Source organism: Cuculus canorus, chromosome 5, assembly GCF_017976375.1.
Source record: "Cuculus canorus isolate bCucCan1 chromosome 5, bCucCan1.pri, whole genome shotgun sequence".
Classification (NCBI taxonomy): Eukaryota; Metazoa; Chordata; class Aves; order Cuculiformes; family Cuculidae; genus Cuculus; species Cuculus canorus.
In genome coordinates, this window is record NC_071405.1 from 15356671 (window position 1) to 15375495 (window position 18825).

The window sequence follows — 18825 nt, forward strand, 5'->3', positions numbered from 1 at the left end:
CATTATGTTTGAGTTTGAAAGGATCATTTATGTGCATAGTTCAGACTTAGCATTGCTTAGCAGAACCTAACACACACCAGCCTTGTGTGTCACCTCCTGGATGGCAGCACAGCACTTAAAAACATGAGGGGAAGGGAGGTCTATAAAAATGCATACTATAGCCACTGTTATTAGTGTTTGAAAACTCCCATCACCAAAATGTTAGTCTCATTTTAGCATCACAAATTAGAAGTCATTTTCTAATTTGTATAACATCCATAAACTGTTGTTTTAGCATGTGGAAGAAAGCCAAGCCACTCTCAGAGCTGAATGAGGGCAGGTGATGTGTAGAGAAACAGCGCTATTTATCACTGACAGTACATGATGGAAGCATTCAAAAGCACTTGCGATGGACCATAGAGGGACCAGCTTCCTCATATTCATCTTTACTGATCCACATTTGCTGAAAAGTGGACAGAGATGCCAATATCGAACCCCCAATCCAGACGGAGTATTTCCGTTCAGGTGGTACAATCATCTAGAAGAGGAGTGTAATTTGTTGTAAATAAAGTGACAAGCAGATAACACAGAAAACATCTCCTGAATGAAATAACTAGTTGAAAGGCTTTCCATCATAGAATAGCTTGGGTTGGAAGGGACCTTAAAGTTGTCATCTACTTCCAACCCCCCTGCCATGGGCAGGGATATGTCCCACTAAATCAGGTTGCCCACAGAATTCCAGTGTAGTAAAGCACCTAAGAGGCAGAAATGCTGCCATATTTTGCCTTCCACCTCAAGTCAATAGAGATGCTATAATGTTATTACAAGCAGACAAATATAGAAGTCCATGAGATGTTTGCAGATAACTCATGATACAGTGACCAAAAAATTATAAACATATAAGAAAGAAAAATCAAAGTTTTGAAATCTTAACCTAATTTGGCTATACATAAAGACCAATGGAACAACACTATGCAGCATCATAGAATAGTTTGGGTCAGAAGGGACCTTAAAGATCATCTAGTTCCACCCCCCCCGCCACGGCAGGGACACCTCCCACTAGATCAGGCTGCCCATCCAACCTGGCCTTGAACACCTCCAGGGATGCAGAATCCATGGCTTCCCTGGGCAACCTGGGCCAGTGCCTCACCACCCTCAAAGGATAACATTTCTTCCCAAAATCCCATCTAAATGTCTCCTCTTTCAGCTTAAAACCATTCTCTCTCATCCTATCCCTGCACTCCCTGATCAAGAACACCTCCTCGGCTTTCCTGTAGCCCCTTTCAAGTACTGGAAGGCTGCAGTAAGGTCTTCCCAGAGCCTTCTCTTTTCAGGCTGAACAAGCCCAACTCTCTCAGCCTGTCCTGGTATGAAAAGTGCTCCAGACCTGAGATCATCTCCAAAGCCTCCTCTGGACTTGCTCTAACAGATCCATGTCCTTCCTGTGCTGAACTCCGAGGGTTTTTTTGTTTTCTTTTAAGGACAAAGGAATTCTTAGGTCAAAAAAAGCACCCCAAAACATTGAGATACACTGGCATTGTTTATCTAGCTGAGCACTGGAAGTAGAGCTAGAAGACCTCCTGATTATTCCCCTCAGCCACTGAGTTGTTAAAATAGACTGGGTGTAACCTTGCTTCTGCATGCTCCTCTTTCCATTCCTGACAATCCCTCTAATAACAGGGCTTAGTTCACTACACAATGTCTTGAATCCAAGCCAAAAGGGTCCTTTCCAGTAGCTAACAAGCTGTAGACTTTGCACGCTGCTTGTACTTCGGGTTTATTCTTTCACCCTTTTCAGTAATGACTTTCACTGACAGCTAAGCCTTGAAGCCTATAATACTCCTAGTACCTTCTCAAGTTGTTCTTGCCCCCTTTAGTATATACAGCTCCATCTTCTCTAGATTCATCTCTACCTCTCTTGTTGTTCTGTGGTGTCCTTAAAGCAGCTCTTTTCTCCCTCACAGCATTATTTCACTGGGAATCCCACAGGACTTTCTTCCTTGACTGTTCTTTAACATTTTTTCTCAAGATGACATCAACTCCCATGGCTTCAGCAACCATTTTTCTTCCAGTATGTCTCAAATCCCTCTTTTAATTATGCTTTGACTGGTAGAAAGAAAACAGGTAGTAATTAAGCAGGCTGTCTGAGGCTCTCTTAACATCAGGACTTGGGAGACAAGACCTGGACATTCCCATATAGGTGTTTTGATTTGTCTATAAGCTTGAACTTTCTAATAAAATCTTCTTTTTTCTCAAGTGCAGATCTTCAAATTTACCTTTATCTTCATAGTACTTGGAGCCAAAGCTGTAATCTCTTTCTGCATATGATCGCCAATCCCAGGATACATCGTGCTTCCTCTGGAGAGGACATTATTTGCATAGAGATCCTTACGGATATCGATATCACATTTCATAATACTGTTGTAAGTGGTTTTGTGGATGCCTGCAGATTCCATCCCTGAGTGGAAAGAGGTTTTAGAATCCTAGAATCACAGAACAGTGCAGGTTGGAAGGGACCTTAAAGATCATCTAGTTCCAACCCCCCTGACGCAGCCAGGGATATCCCACTGGATCAGGCTGCCCAAGGCACCATCCAACCTGGCCTTGAACACCTCCAGGGGTGGGGCAGCCACAGCTTCTCTGGGCAACCTGTGCCAGTGCTGCACCACTCTCATATTGAAGAAATTTTTCATAATGTCCAGTCTAAATCTGCCCCTCTCCAGTTTAGACCCATTCCCCCTGGTCCTATCCCCACAAGCCTTTACGAACAGCCCCTCTCCAGCTTTCCTGTAGGCCCCCTTCAGGTATTGGAAGGTCACTATAAGATCTCCTCTGAGTCTTTTCTCCAGGCTGAACAACCCCAACTTTGTCAGCCTGTCCTCATAGGGAAGGTTCTCCAGCCCTCCGATCAGCTTTGTAGCCCTCCTCTGGACCTGTTCCAACAGCTCTATATCCTTCTGACATTGAGGATTCCAGAACTGGACACAGTATTCCACATGAGGTCCCACAAGAGAGGAATAGAGGGGCAGAATCACTTCCCTCGACCTGCTGGCCACGTTTCTTTTGATGCAGCCCAGGATACGGTTGGCCTTCTGAGCTCCAAGAGCATATTGCTGGCTCATGTCAAGCTTCTCATCGACCAGCACCCCCAAGTCCTTCTCTGCAGGGCTGCTCTCAATCACGTCATCCCCCATCGTGTACTGAAAACAGGGATTGCCCCGACCCAGGTGCAGGACCTTGCACTTGGCCTTGTTGAACCTTATGAGGTTCTCAGAGGCCCACTTCTCCAGTCTGTCTAGGTCCCTCTGGATGACATCTCATCCTTTTGGTATAGCAACCACACCACTCAGCTTGGTGTCATCTGCAAACTTGCTGAGGGTGCACTCAATCTCACTTTCAATACCATTGATAAAGATATTGAACAAGACCAGTCCCAGTACAGACCCCTGAGGGACATCACTCGTCAAGGATCTCCATCTGGACTTTGAGCCACTGACCACTACTCTTTGAATATGACCATCCAACCAGTTTCTTATCTGTCCACCCATCAAAACCATATCTCTCCAATTTAGAGAGAAGGATGGTGTGGGGGACTATGTCAAAGTCTTTAGAGAAGTCTAGATAGATCACTACCATCGGTTTACCTGTGTCCACTGCTGTGATTACCCCATCATAGAGAGCCACCAAGTTGGTCAGACAGGACTTGCCCCTGATGAAGCCATGCTGGCTGCCATTAATCACCTCCCTGTCCTCCATGCACTTTAGCATAGCTTCTAGGAGGATCTGTTCCATGATCTTCACAGGCACAGAGGTGGGGCTGACAGGTCGGTAGTTCTCAGGGTCGTATTTTCTACTCTTTTTAAAAATGGGCATAACTTTACCCTTCTTCCAGTCACCAGGGACTTCTCCTGACTGCCATGACTTTTCAAATATCATGGAGAGTGGCTTGGCAAATATATCTGCCAATTCCCTCAGGACTCTGGGATGCATCTCATCATGTCCCATGGACTTATATATGTTCAGGTTCCTCGAGTGTTCACAAACCTGATCCTCCTCTACAGTGGGAGGGGGTCTACCCCTTGGTCACCATCTTGCTGTCCCATGACTCAGGAGGGGTGAGGAGAGCAGTTATCAGTGAAAACTGAGGCAAACAAGTTGTTAAGTACCTCAGCCTTCTCCTCATCTGTTGATACATGATCCCCATTTCCAACCATCAGTGGGGGTAGGTTCTCGTTGACCTTCCTCTTTTGAGTGATGTACCTGTAAAAGCCCTTCCGGTTAGTCTTTACTTCCCTTGCCAAGTTCAGCTCCAGCCGCACCTTTGCCTTCCTGACTTCATCCCTACACAACCGGGCAGCGTCTTTATACACGTCCCAGGTTCCCTGTCCCTGCTTGCGCTGCCTGTGCAGTTTCTTCTTCTTTTTTAGTTTAACCAGCAGGTCTCAACTCAGCCATGCCCTTCCCTTCCCTTTCCTGCCTGATTTTCTACATACTGGGACTGAACGCTCTTGCGCCTTGTGGAAAGCTTCCTTAAATATTTTCCAGCTCTGTTCTGCACCCTTGTCTTGCAGGACCAGGGTTTCAACATACTATTTCTCTTTGTTTCCTTCTTTTTATTGCTGTTATAAGGAAAGGAAAGCTAACTAATCCAAACTGTCTCTCTTAAAGCTCCAGGGGAGGAAAAAAAAGCTATGTGATGCATAGGAGAGGAAGAAAGACAGGACATACTCCCCACTTTCTTAGTCATCTCAGCATAGTAACTGTATAAGACAATCCAAATACACTTGTGAGGAAGAAAGAACTCTGTTATGATTTCATAACAGGTTTTTTACTTCCTCAAGTAAAAAACAACTAACATTATTTAAGAAAAAATTAAAATAGGTGTTACCGGAAGAGTTTGCCATTTTTATGAATTTTTATGATGCTATTAGTTAGTGGAAGCCCACTTGGCATTTCAGTGAGCTATTTTGCTTTTGAGGTGCTGGGTTTATTTGAATGCCAGTACAGTAAAAGTTAACTTGCAGTACTATTTTTTGCTAAAGAAAAAGAACAGACCAGATGCAGTCCTGGGAATACAGCTGGAACTTTAAGTTCTAAACTTACTAGACATTTTATCTAGCTTAACATGCACTTAGAATCATAGAATGGTTTGGGTTGGAAAGGATCTTAAATCCTACCCAGTTTAAACTCCCCTGCCATGGGCAGGGGCACCTTCCACTGGATCAGGTTGCTCACCTCCAGGGATGGGACATCTAAGACTTCTCTGGGCAACCTATGCCAGTGCCCCACCACCCTCACAGGAAAAAAAATCTTCCTAATATCTCATCAAAATCTCCCCTCTTACAGCTTAAAACTGTTATCCCTCATCTTATCCCTATACACTCTGACAAAGATCTGTGATCCAGGAAATTCTGATTTCCATCACTACGTTTCTGATACCAACCACTGTTTAGCACCAACTGTGATCCCTGATACACATCTGGCAGTCAAGTCCCTCCGTCAACTGAAGAGAATTTCTCTTGCTGATGCTCAAATACAGAGTATTTGAACACCGCTCATTGGAGCTATGTTAATGCTTGAACAGTTTCCTTTCTACACACAAATGCAGCTAGCTTCACTATTTAGTTTAACAGAAATTGTGCCAAACTGCCTGCAGCCATTTTTACTCCGTCCTCAGGAGTGGAATTTAAGTGGGAAGTGGGAAATCTGTGGGGACAGCATGTGTTACCACATAAAGTGTCAGTCATCCATTGGACAGAATGGGAATTTTAACACTACAGATAAAACTACAGGAAAATAATGTACGATTTGATTTTGTATCATTAAATTACAGATTAATATAATAAAACAATAAACAGAAGCAACATCTAGATTAAAAAACCCACATAAACAACACTGTGCAGTTATGTATCAGGTAGTCAAGATAAAAAGCATGATCTTCCAACAGTATTCTAAAAAATCATCTTAGAGATTCTACTGCATTGATAAGACATTAAAATCATCCTAGGATTCAGGTATTTCTATAATGTTAGATCTCATTTTGTCCAGCAGATGTAGCAGCAGTATTTATAGCTTCTAAGAAAGCAATAGAAAGCTGTGTGCTTCCAAGTACGTTTGAGGATAAATACTTCACTTCCGACAGCCGAAGGTTATCTATATTATCCAAGAAATTCTTTTCATTCTTTGTCATGTCACTAGAGAAAAAAAAAGAAGTCATGTCTTACCTATGAAGGATGGCTGGAAGAGAGTTTCTGGGCATTGGAACCGTTTATTCCCAATGGTGATGACTTGTCCATCAGGAAGCTCATAGCTCTTTTCAAGAGAGGAGGAGGAAGCAGTAGTTGCCATTTTGTTTTCAAAATCCAAAGCCACATAACAAAGCTTCTCTTTGATGTCTCTCACAATCTCCCATTCCACTGCAGAGAACCAACAAGTTTTTCATTAACATACAGTATGACAACCAGGACACAGAGATTCTCAGGCACGTTTCCCAGAGTTCTTTGGATTCTGACCTTTCTGTTGTCTCAACAAGATTACTTTCCCTCTGCATTACCACATTTTACTCCTTGGACAATAAGAGATACTTTGTCCAACATAATACTGTTTACATGTCTACATCCCAAAACCTTGATCAAATCTCCAGAGGTTCATCCACTGCCAGCTACAAACTGTGTTCCTTTTTCTATGGAACAGGTACGATCAAACACAACAACCCGTTAGATTTATCAATGCCTTAGGATTTCCTAACGAGGTAGAATCCTCATCCTTCATGCTCCACTTGCTGAAATCCAAAGCCAAGAGAATCCCATTAGCTAACATGAACAGTTTTTCCCAGGCCAGCCTAGCAACAGGGATTTTGATGCATCTCACTAGGTACATCCTTCCTGCGTAATGAGACAACTAACAGAGCAAATGTATGCAAAGTGCATCCAAAGCGCAGCTCATTACCAGTGGTGACAAAAGAGTAGCCTCTCTCTGTAAGAATTTTCATGAGATAGTCAGTCAGGTCTCTGCCTACCGGATGAAGCCTCATGATGGCATGACACAAGGCGCAGCCTTCATAGATAGGCAGGTTGTGTGTGACACTACCTCCAGAATCCAGAACTATACCTGGAAAGTGAAAGAAAAGGAGGAGCTCGTTATTTCCCACTGATAAAGGGTCCCCACATGCTCCATATTCTTAATTGAAACATGCAACCACAAACAGAGAAGCTTGCACGATGATTCCTTCTGTCATTTCTATAATTAAAGAGCTGCTCACATGAGATGGAATTGTTAGCACAAAATAAGAAGTAACTGCATTTGGGAAAATTCAGCAATTTGATTGTATGGTTCTCGCTGAATGGATGGTAGCAATAATGATCTTACATGTACGCAGAGGCTTTCATTTCAGATGACCCCAAGCACTTTACAGACATGAAATACTGTACAAACAGTACCTTAAAATCTATCTAGAAAACTAAAAATTTGAATCTGTCATTAAAATAAATGACCTCATTAAGGACAATAGCAGTGGTTTATCTGTGCACAGCCATGCTCCTTATCTTCTTGGCTAGGAGATGAAGTACATGTTTTCCACTCAAAATGACCAAGGCATTACTGATACAAAACACACATAGAGGTAATCAAATTTTAAACATAAAACAAGTATTTATGACAACCATAATTCCTGTGAGATGTTGATCTTTTTATCCAAAATTATATGGTAGAGACAGGCTACAAAGACAGATGGTATTTTAAATTTTTTCAAAGTATATCAAGACTAAAGAGTTGCTAAGAAGTAATTTATCATGTCATTGTTTGATCAGACTCTAAATGGCAATAAGAAATGACCTCCATGCTAATTCTAATGATTGCTTAACAGCAGACATCATTAGGTGATTGAAATATGACATTTAAATGAAATATTTTCATTTAGATACTGAATGGTATTTTATTTTCCTACAACAACAGAGGTAGGTAAGAAGGAACTGTGGGTTTGGAACAATCTAGTTAAGATACAGCCTCTTCTCTATGTCAGGTAATTAAGGGCAGTATCAAACTGTATCATCTTTCATCTGCTCACATTGTTGAATCATAGTCACTTGAGCTTTTGCAGAAGAAAGTCATAAATCTACACCCATACCTGCCATGAAATTGAAAACAAGAAAGTACTTGCACAGCATGGTAGGAAGTATTCAGCCTCCATCCAGCTATCAGCTCTTCCTAAAACACAGCTGGTGCATCATAATCAAAATATGTGTATATATGTGTGCGTGTGTGTGCACATCTGCATCCATAAGAGAAAAACAGGTGGAAAACATGACTCCCAGAAAGACTTATCAGTAGTTCTTCCAGAGGAGTACAGAGAGAGCACTGCCCGAATTGCTACATACACGGCTGGCACACTGAACGTCTCAAACATAATCTGGAATCAAGAATTTGAAAGCATTTAGTATCCACTCTCAAGAGTGTCTGAAAAGAGAGGTTTGTTTGTTTGCTAATTATCACTGACAGTTACTTCTCCTGAGTCCTCTCCTGAACTGTGGTTCTTCCATGAACAGCACACTATGTTTTCTTTAGTATTTCATAAAAAAAAATAAATCACGGAACTCAGCGAGTATCTTTCCATTAACCTTAGACTACGTCTGATTTTTGCTGACAATATTAATTGAAGACGACCTCTTGGGATAACTTTTTTACCCTGATGGCAGGACTGCAACAACACAGCAATCTAATTTATGTATATATATATCATTATGCATAGAGTTAGTTTCTATATACTATATATATATGGTATATAGCATATATACTATACACAGTATATATAATATATACACTATATATAGTATATACACTATGTATATATATACACACTATATATAGTGTGTACATATAAACTAACTCTACATACTATATATACAGTATATATATTTTATATATACTATGCAAACTAACGAACTCTACTTATATATACAGATATATACATAAATTAGTTTGCTGTGTTGTTGCAGTCCTGGATTCAGGGTAAAAAAGTTATCCCAAGGAGTCATCTCCAATTAATATTATCTATACTACATATATATATATATATACACACACTATACATATATATACATATATATATATATATATATATACACACTAAACACATATATATATATATAAAGATTGATAGCAGACAAAACTGGAAGAAGCCACAAGGAATAATATGTCTATTCCCTTCTCAAGGGAGAATCAGCCATTCCTGACATAGTTTTTGTTCTGTCTCAGAAATTCCTCTGCTGGACCATCACAGATTCCTCTGGCAAACAAATTTAGTGAACACTATATTTACTATTACCAGGATTTTCCTGGGGTTCAGCTAAAATCTCACTTGGTCTAGTTTAAACCCATTACATCTCTTTCTGCCTCCCCAGAAAACACAACAGTTTATCTTTTGTCTTCATGGTGACTTTAACCGTGTTCTCTTGTCTCACTCTCAGATCCTCTACTCTAAAAAGCTCCAGTTCTATTTATCTTCTGTTTCAGATACACTGCAATTTTATCAAAGCAGATGGAATAACATTTGTTTCCAACCAGACTTCCACTGCAGTTCTGCAAAGGAAAACCATGATGGTCATACAGTGGACTACAGTCTGAACAGCTCTTTTGCTTTATCCTTTCTTAAACCAAGGGGCAGTGCTACCCCATCACCAGTGGTGCTGCTGTGACCACGTTTCATAGAATCATTTAGGATGGAAAAGACTCTTCAAGATCACCGAGTCCAATCATACACACAACACTGCCAAGCCCATCATTAAATTATATCCCTAAGTGATGCGACTGCACCTTTTTTAAATATCTCCAGGTATGGTGACTCAACTGTCACCATTGTACCCATTACAGCCAATGACATCAGGAGGATAAACTTAAACTTTAGATTTCATAAGCCAACGAAGCCTACTTTTAATGAAAATTATGCTTTCCATTAAAGAAAGCATAAATTACTGTTATTTCATAGTTAATTGATGTGATGAATTTAATGCAATCAATAATAAAAAATAAGCCTTTAAACAATCTCAATACAGGATTTGTCATTACAGTTTAATGACAGAGAAACAGTCCTAGACATGTCTACTGTATGAACCTCATCTCCTGGTTGTTATAAGCTAGGCTTTCTTACGGTCTGTTGTCATTTATTGTCTCCCAGTTGTATTATTTCCCAGTAATGCACACTGTCAAACTCACTACTTAATTAATTTATTTACACTGTTGCTAAATTGATGCATGGTCTCTCTATTAAATATATGCCAAAAGTAGGCACAAAGGGAAGTGCAGAGCCACATCTAATTTTCCCAGGTGATTTTATTCCTATATCTGTATTTGAATCACACTTCTCATTATATCACCAGCTACGTTTATAACAAATATCTGACCAGAAGGCTGCTCTAAAATATACAAACTTCAGCGGTCAACTTTTGGTTCTGATCTGAGTTTGCTGAATCAGATTGAGGCAAAAAATATTCAGTGGAACATCAGTTAAGTTTGAGTGGTTTAGACAACTCATTTTCCCAAGCCAGCACAAAAACTCCAGCTTTTGAATGCTTTACCCAGATCCCTGAAGATGTGCTCCACTTGGCAGTTCCCCAAAACTGTCTGCATGATGGCCTTCAAACATCTTTATTCAAGTCTTCGCCAAAAAAATGCAATTCTGATATGATAACTAGCGTTTTGTCTGATGAAAAGTGTTGATAAAGTGATAGTCTTCAGGGTAGAAAGGAGGAGCTGATATAGCTTGAGCTGAGGAGTTGGGCTACTACAAGTTGAGCGCTGTTGGTGGCCAGAGGTAGCCACGTGAAACATCATTCACCTAAAAGTCACACAGAAGTGTGATTCAGTTGGTACACAACCCATGTTATAGCACTTGCAAACCTCAGATTTAAATACATCAACAACTCAGTCTCATACGAAAAATTATATGAATCCTGGGTTGACATTGTCTACACATAGAAACCCAGCATCAAGAGCCACCCAAGCCTCCAGCTTCCCCACTCCCAGAACAGAGTGCACACACAGTCTGCAAAGAAAATTACTTCAAGGTTTAAGAGGCTAGTTCATATATCTCACTGCCAAACACAAGTACAAAACATTTTATGGTCATCTGGAGAACAGATACTGCATGAGCAGCAGAAACTTTTGCTCTCTCACAATGGCTTAGCCAGCATGTTACCCCACACTAACCCTAAGGGATTATCTCCCAGATTAAGAAGTTGAACACCCAGGACTATTTATATTTTTAGCTGTTTCCATACAGAAATTATGTGCAGCACAACATTCAGATGATTACCTGAGTCATTTTTTCAAGGTTGGCCTTGGGATTCAAGGGAGCTTTGGTCAGCAGGATGGGTGTTCCTCTGGCGCAACCCGGAGCTCACTATAGAAAGAATGATGCCAAATCTAAAAATGAGAATCCCTTTAGAATAGTGTTCTGATCATTTCGTCTGTCCACAGAACTACATGGAAAGCTTTTCAAACATAGTCTGATACTTTTTTTTTACAGATATATTAAAATAAATGGAAACCATGCAAGAATAAATCCTCCAAATTCAACTCCAAGTTAGAATCAAAACAATTGAGTTTCTGCTGCATGTAAAAACAGAATATCATAGAATCATAGAATGGTTTGAGTTGGAAGGGACCTTAAAGATCATCCAGTTCCAACCGCACTGCCATGGGCAGGGACATCTCCCAGTGGATCTGGGTGCTCAAAGCCCCATCCAACCTGGTCTTAGACACCTCCAGGAATGGGGCATTCATGACTTCTTTGGGCAACCTGTTCCAATGCCTCACTGTTCTCATAGTAAAAAATTTCTTCCTAATATCTTATCTAAACTGCCCCTCTTTCAGCTGAAAATTGTTCCTCTTCATCATATCCCTGCAGCCCCTGAAAAAGAGCCCTTCTCTAGAGCCCCTTCCCATCTTTCCTGCAGTGGAAGTACTGAAGGCTGCAATTTGGAGCCTTCTCTTCTCCAGGCTGAGCAAACCCAACTCTTTCAGCTTGTTTGTTTGATTAATATCCTAGAAATAAGCATTATTATGCCCCAAAATGAACTGAAGTGAAAAAAAAAAATTGCGGTAAATTTGAAGCATCTACAAAGTTGTACAGAGTTGGAATCATTCATTAAGAAAATTATTAGTTATAAAACAAACAAAAAAATCAATTCCATCTCAGTCCCCTACACAAAACCGAAACAAACGGATGTTTCCAGAGCTGACCCTTGGGATGCTGAGCCCCAAGAATACAAATACAGGGAGAAGTTGAATAAACCATAAAGTAATTCTATAACTGTTTATAGAAAATTACATATTAATCAGATATAAGAAGATGACTGCTGTTTCAGGCAAGAAAGAAATAAGGGAAGAGAACGAAACTTCAGTGCTTACATAATTAACAACGTACTGGCAATTTCAGCAGTGAGGAACAAACCTGGCCTTATAAAGCAAGAACCTGCTTAAACCTCAGGCAGGTTTTTTTTTCCCTGAACCAGGCAAGATTAGGCACTGTACAGCCCATTAGATTCAGCCTAATGAATACCATAATGTTAATGGATAATGATATTCTACAAGAAACTAAAACAGTTCAGTGTTGGATTTTATAGGTCATAAGAATTAAATGTAAGCAGCAGGCACAATAGCAAAGAGAAATTACTGAGGAAGAACTATTCCCACGCTTATAATCATTTATGCAGTCACCAGAGTCACAAAATGCTCCATCCCAACACTTTCCCTCCCATATGTTGTCAGCTCAGTTGCTGTGAACAAATTAAGTGATGTACAATGCCCTATGTTATTATCCACTGGAAAACAGAGCAGTCCCAATTTGAATATTGTGAATTGAAGCACATGAGAAGAAGAATGCTTCATTTCATCGCCTACGTGTTCTCCTCCTCCATTCATAAGAGTGTCTGTGCGTCCTGCAGCACCCTCGCTCTGGCTTTCTCTCGCACACATGCACAGTCAGTCCAATCTTTTGGTGACCCCCTCACCTTTTTGTAACATGTGGTTGGTTGGGGACTGAATTATTACGCCTTTGTTACATTTCTGGCATATTACCTGGAAAACTCTCTTGTTTCTTCTAAACTGTGATGCTTTTAGTAGCGTGACTTTCAAGCACTGGAAAGAAATCTGTCATTTGGATCAAAATCATGCAACTAGTTTAAAAAATTTTGGGAGGAAATATATATATACACATGAGAAAGACATTCCCTTTGCATAAAAACATTAGGAATTGCGTTTCAGAACTTCCTTCAGTCAGACAAGCATGTGCACATGCATGCGTGTCTTACAGAGCTTCAGGGAAGTTCCGAAATACGTGTAATTATATGATTGAATCATAAAATTGTTTGGGTTGGAAGAAATCTTAAAGATCATCCAGGTCTAACCCTATGCCATGGGCAGGGACATCTTCCACTGGATCAGGTTGCTCTAAGTCTCATCTATCCTGGCCTTGAATGCTTCCAGAGATGAGGCATCCGCAACTTCTCTGGGCAACCTGTGCCAGTGCCTCATGACCCTCACAGAAAAGCATTTGGTCCTAATATCTCATCTAAAGCTCCATTTTTTCAGCTCAAAACAATTCTCCTTCATCCTATCCCTGCACTCCCTGATAAAGAGCCCCTTCCCAGATTTCCTATAGGCCCCCTTTCCGTACTGGAAACTGCTTGAATGTCTCCCCTGAACCTCCTCTTCTTTAAGCTGAACAAGCTCAACTCTCAGAGCCTGGTTATTTGATTACTATCCTAGAAACAAGCATTATTATGCTCCAAAATGAACTTAAGTGAAAAAAAAAGGTCTTCTTTAAATTTGAAGAGCCTACAAAGTCAACAGCAGCCAAGATTTGGAATTATTCATAGGTAAATCATCAGCCCTAAGAAAAAAAGTATCAAGGCTGAATCAGGGAAATCCATATATTATAAAGTATGCTTTTTTTCTTATTAGAAATCATCATAAAAGTTAGCAATGCTTTTTCTTTTCTTCTTCCTGCTACTGCCTTTCTTCTATGTTTCTTTTTTCTATTTTCTGCAGAGCACTCTACCCTTGAAAGCAGCCTTTGCTTTCTGTCCCCCTCTTTTCCTGGGCTCAGCAAGAAGTTCAAGCACAAGCCAGTGTTGGGGCATCTTTGCCGGCTACTGCATATTGCAAGTTGTACGGCAGAAGAAGGTAAGTTTGGGGTAGGGACCCACTTTAACAAGTAATTCCTTCATCCATTTAAGTGACAGACAAAAGTTCAAAGCAAAAGAGCCTATATATTATCTGACCGTGATTTGCATTACAGCACTGCCTGAAGCCACCACCACATTACACCCCAAGAACAGTCAATGTAGCTGGAAGATTACACCAGAGTAAAGCACAGGCCACCTTTTTTACCTTCTCTATTTCCTTTTCCTAACTAGATTTTAAATGATCTGCTCTAGCATCCAGTATTACCCAGAGAAAGAACACATACGTGTTTTGCGCAGGAAAATTCCAGATGCAGAGACCAATCACTGAGGAAAAAACATAAAACAGTGCCCTCCGATTTTATTTTAATTTTTTTTTCCTATAGGGAAGTATAATTTCCCACTGAATGCTGACAGCAGGAACTTAATGCGGATAAACAACATAAAAGGATGTATGAGGTAGACTTTCCACTCTGCAGAAAGGAGGAAAGTTTCCTCCCTCCCAGGAAGCAGTGAAATAATGAAATGCAAATACTATGCTTCCATCTAGAGGAGTAGGTGGGCAATTTATTTCCAAATATGAACTGAGGAATTCCTGTCCCCCCTATATTGACTTCGGTCTGTTCACTTGAAACACACTGCACTTATCAGTTGTTTGGGTTCATGAATATGACAGAGCAACTGACTTCAGCTGTCTTATAACGATATACGCCTCATCTCAACACGTGAGAGCACAGAACAACCTGCCCTGTGACTTCCTTTCAGTGGCATTTTCCACCAGAAAACATTACTTGAAGCATTTGCTCATGGAGTTTCATTCCCATACCATTCCACCTGGAGATGACAAGAGACTGAATTGCAATCCTGGCTCTAAAGAGGTACAGTATTTCCACATATGAACTCAAATGCTTCCTGAAGAGATCAGAATATATGGGATATCAGAGTAAAAGTGTCCTTCGGACCCCACCTGCCTCTCCAGCTTCTGCCGTGATGACACCTCATCATCTGAGCCAGGTCTGGGACACCCTTAAGCAGACATTTCCCAGAGAGGTCATTGTACCGGCTGCATACCAAGTCTTGCTTGATGGAGAACAAAGACACCTTCTTACCATTCACATATCAAAAGCTAACTGGAAATGGCAACAGAAAAACATGCTCCAGGTGGAAAATACCATCGCACTGTCAAAGAATAAGTTTAGGGATAGGAAGCCTCAATCTGACTTTTTCTCTTTAGTTGACAGGGAGTATATTGTATGCAATACAAGATGTGGGCATTGTCCATCATCTTGTTCATGTAGACAAGTACTGAGGTGAGAAAAACACCCCTCAACCTCACATATTTTACTTCCAACTTCAGTATCTTTTAATATTTCTCTGATTCACCTCTGAGGAATGTTTTTTTCATTGTAGCTACTTTCTATCATTGTCAAATGTTCTGACTCAGTGTGAACCTGAAGACTGAAAACAGCACATATAAAGCGTAAAATCCTTTTATAAGGTACTGCCAAAAGCTGGTGAGTAATAAGTATTTACTTTTTAAAAGAATAGTAACTCTATAAGTGCCAAGATCTGATCAGCTCCTTCGCTAGCAGGCCGTACTACCCCTTTGCCTACACTGAGATTACAAATCTTTCAAGGATTTTACCTTTGGTTTGCCAGAAGGTTAGCAGCAAATTGTATTTCTTGGATAAGATGATGCCCCAACAAAACTACATTAAAAACAAACACCCACCTTTTCCATGTCATCCCAGTTAGTGATGATTCCATGCTCAATGGGATACTTCAGCATCAGGATCCCTTTTTTACTTTGTGCATCATCCCCCACATGGCTGTCTTTTTGACCCATTCCAACCATAACACCCTGCAGAGTACATTAGTCTAATATTAGAGCAGCTTACCATGCACATTAGAGATAGAATATCATGTTTAAATTAAAACTTCATATGAAATTTTGTGCCTGCTACTCCCTTTCCAGAATGTACCCCCCAAAATGTGCAAGAAACTAAAAGGTGAATTTAATGGGAACCACCTGTTCTGTACTAACATCCTCTATCAAGCCACTAAGGAGAACAAGATAACTTCAAAAAGGAAGGAAGGTATCTCACTCTTGGTGCAACTAATGCCCACGCAGGAGCAAGCATCAGCAAACTCATGGATCTCCACAAGGGATGAGTCCCTTGTCATTGCAGAAAGGGATAAAAGGAAGGAATTACAGGTGTAAAAAGATATCATTCCTTTGGCACCCTAGATCTACTTTATATATTTAGTTGTACTTTGTGTCTAGGCCGTTCTGCTACTGCCTTTAAACTGTGACATTATTCCCTCTTCTGGAAGTGAAATTGTTTTGAAAATTATGCATTTTCACAGAATCATAAAATGGTTTGGGTTGGAAGGGACCTTAAAAATCATCCAGTTCTAACCCCTCTGCCATGGGCAGAGACACCTCCCACTGGATCAGGGGCTCCAAACCTCATCCAACCTGGCCTTGAACACCTCCAGGGATGGGGCAGCCACCACTGCTCTGGGCAACCTGCGCCAGGGCCTCACCACCCTCACCGGAAAACATTTCTTCTTAATATCTCAGCTAAATCTTCCCTCTTTCAGCCTAAAACCATTCCCTCTCATCCTATCGCTACACTCCCTACAGACATTTTGCAAAAATGCATTGATTTACATGAAAACGAGACAGCTTTTCTAAAAAAACCCTCACTTATTAAATAATAGTTTTACTAAGTTTATCATATTTGCATTAGGAAGCATAACCTAATTGCCCCAATAATATAACAACATGTGAGGTACAATATTATTTCAACAACTAGCATAAAAATATATAATTTTTCACATGGATACATTTTAATTCCATCGATTCAATAATACAGCTGCTGCTTAACTATGTAAAATTACGTGCCAGCTCTAATCACTAATGAACATTTGAGGGGTTAAAGAATAAACACGTTTTCAACCACTGATATTCACCTTAAACAGTTCATGGAGATGTTCAAAATCCATTCTTTAAAATGCTTAGCACTTTATGCCTGTCAACCCAGGCTTATTTAGCTCAGTCAAAGAAAACACAGAACTTCAGGGGTTTTCACAGCTCAGAATGTTAAAATCTGGCTCAGCTATTAATAAAATGAACAAAAACATCCATGTTCTATTGATAAAGGAATTATTAGGAGACTAATTAAGCAGAAAGACACTTTTCAAGGTCAAGAAAAGCCACATTTATCCTTTCCAGTCCTGTACGAGTTCATAAAGTGATGTGCTAGAGACCTTCTTTGGAAGCTTATTGGGCACAGTGTTTAATGGAACAAGAAAAGAAACTTATTGCTACTATTTGGTTTCTCATGTTTGCAATGTTCTGCCTATCTTTTTTCTTTGTATTGATACAGCAAGCACTAATTATTCCAACAACTTTGTGGGGTTTTCTTTTCACAAGACACTTTCATATCACTAAAACACTCGTGTTCCTCTATAGTCAGTATTTTATGGCCAAAGAACATCTTTTCCAAAGGATCAAGAAGTTTACCTTAAAGATGCGCAGCTCAATCCTCCAATTAACATGCCAATCTCCTATCAAGGCTGATTAAGGCTTTATATAATAAATCTGATGCTTAATCACTGCCATGTCTAAAGTCTCAAAAAAAAAAAAAAGAAAAAAAACCCAAAAGCCCAAGCCCAAGCCAAAAACCCAAACCCAAGCCAAAACAACAACCCAAGCCAGATTGTATTTCTACTTTGGTACCAGCTCACCTGATGTCGAGGAGGTCCAACAATGGATGGAAACACAGCTCTTGGGGCATCATCTCCTGCAAACCCAGCTTTGAGACATTGTCGCATACAAGGGCAGTGGTTTCATCGTCATCACACATAGCACCTCACAATTTTGGCTATAAAATAGGAATCTTACAGACAGGGGGAACAGATGGAAGAGAGTGGGACAGAAGCAACTCTCGATCATTTAGAGAGCAAACTGCTGCAAAAAAAAAAGAATAATTTTGGCTAAGAATAATCCTCAGCAGCAAAGACTATGCTAAAGTCCCGATCTTGCAAAGCATCTTAAGTAAATAAATTTCAGCTTGAATGGGTTTTACCAAACCAAATTCATCAGGACATTCAGTCTTTGTTTCCAAAAAAGATATCTCCTGTGGTGTAGCTTTGAGGGCTCCCATGATATTCTGTTAATTTGCCTTACGACTATGGGACACCATGCAGCTAGAAGATAGACATCCAGCTCTAGTTGGACTTAAGCAACCATAACCCCATCTCTTCCAAGGCTGAATTATCTTCTAGAAATTTCATTTGTTAAACATCAACTGATTTTATGCACCTACAGTTATACAGTCAGTACTCAGATGGTAAATAAGAATCACCAAATATTCATTACTTGAAAGACCACAGATGTTCCCTAGCAGCATGTTTAAATTTGCCTTTTCTTAGAGGGCCATCATCAATCTTAAACAACTGAAAATAGCCCCCACAAAAAGTTCCAGGGAAGCATTTGCAGTGTGTTTTTAAATGACAGCTCCTCTGTAATGTGAAGTGCTCACTACAGGACCTAGGCCATACTTGTAAGTGGTAAATACCTTATCAAAGTGGTTATTCAGGGAAACAGAAAAAGAGACAGCTGGGGCAACCACCCAGGAACAACTCAACTTGAGAGGTT

General features: G+C 40.3%; 1 pseudogene; it reads right to left on the reverse strand.

The window, feature by feature from the left end:
- Positions 1-373: 373 nt before the first annotated feature.
- LOC104062329 (actin, alpha skeletal muscle B-like) lies at positions 374-18031 on the reverse strand (annotated as a pseudogene).
- Positions 18032-18825: the final 794 nt, after the last annotated feature.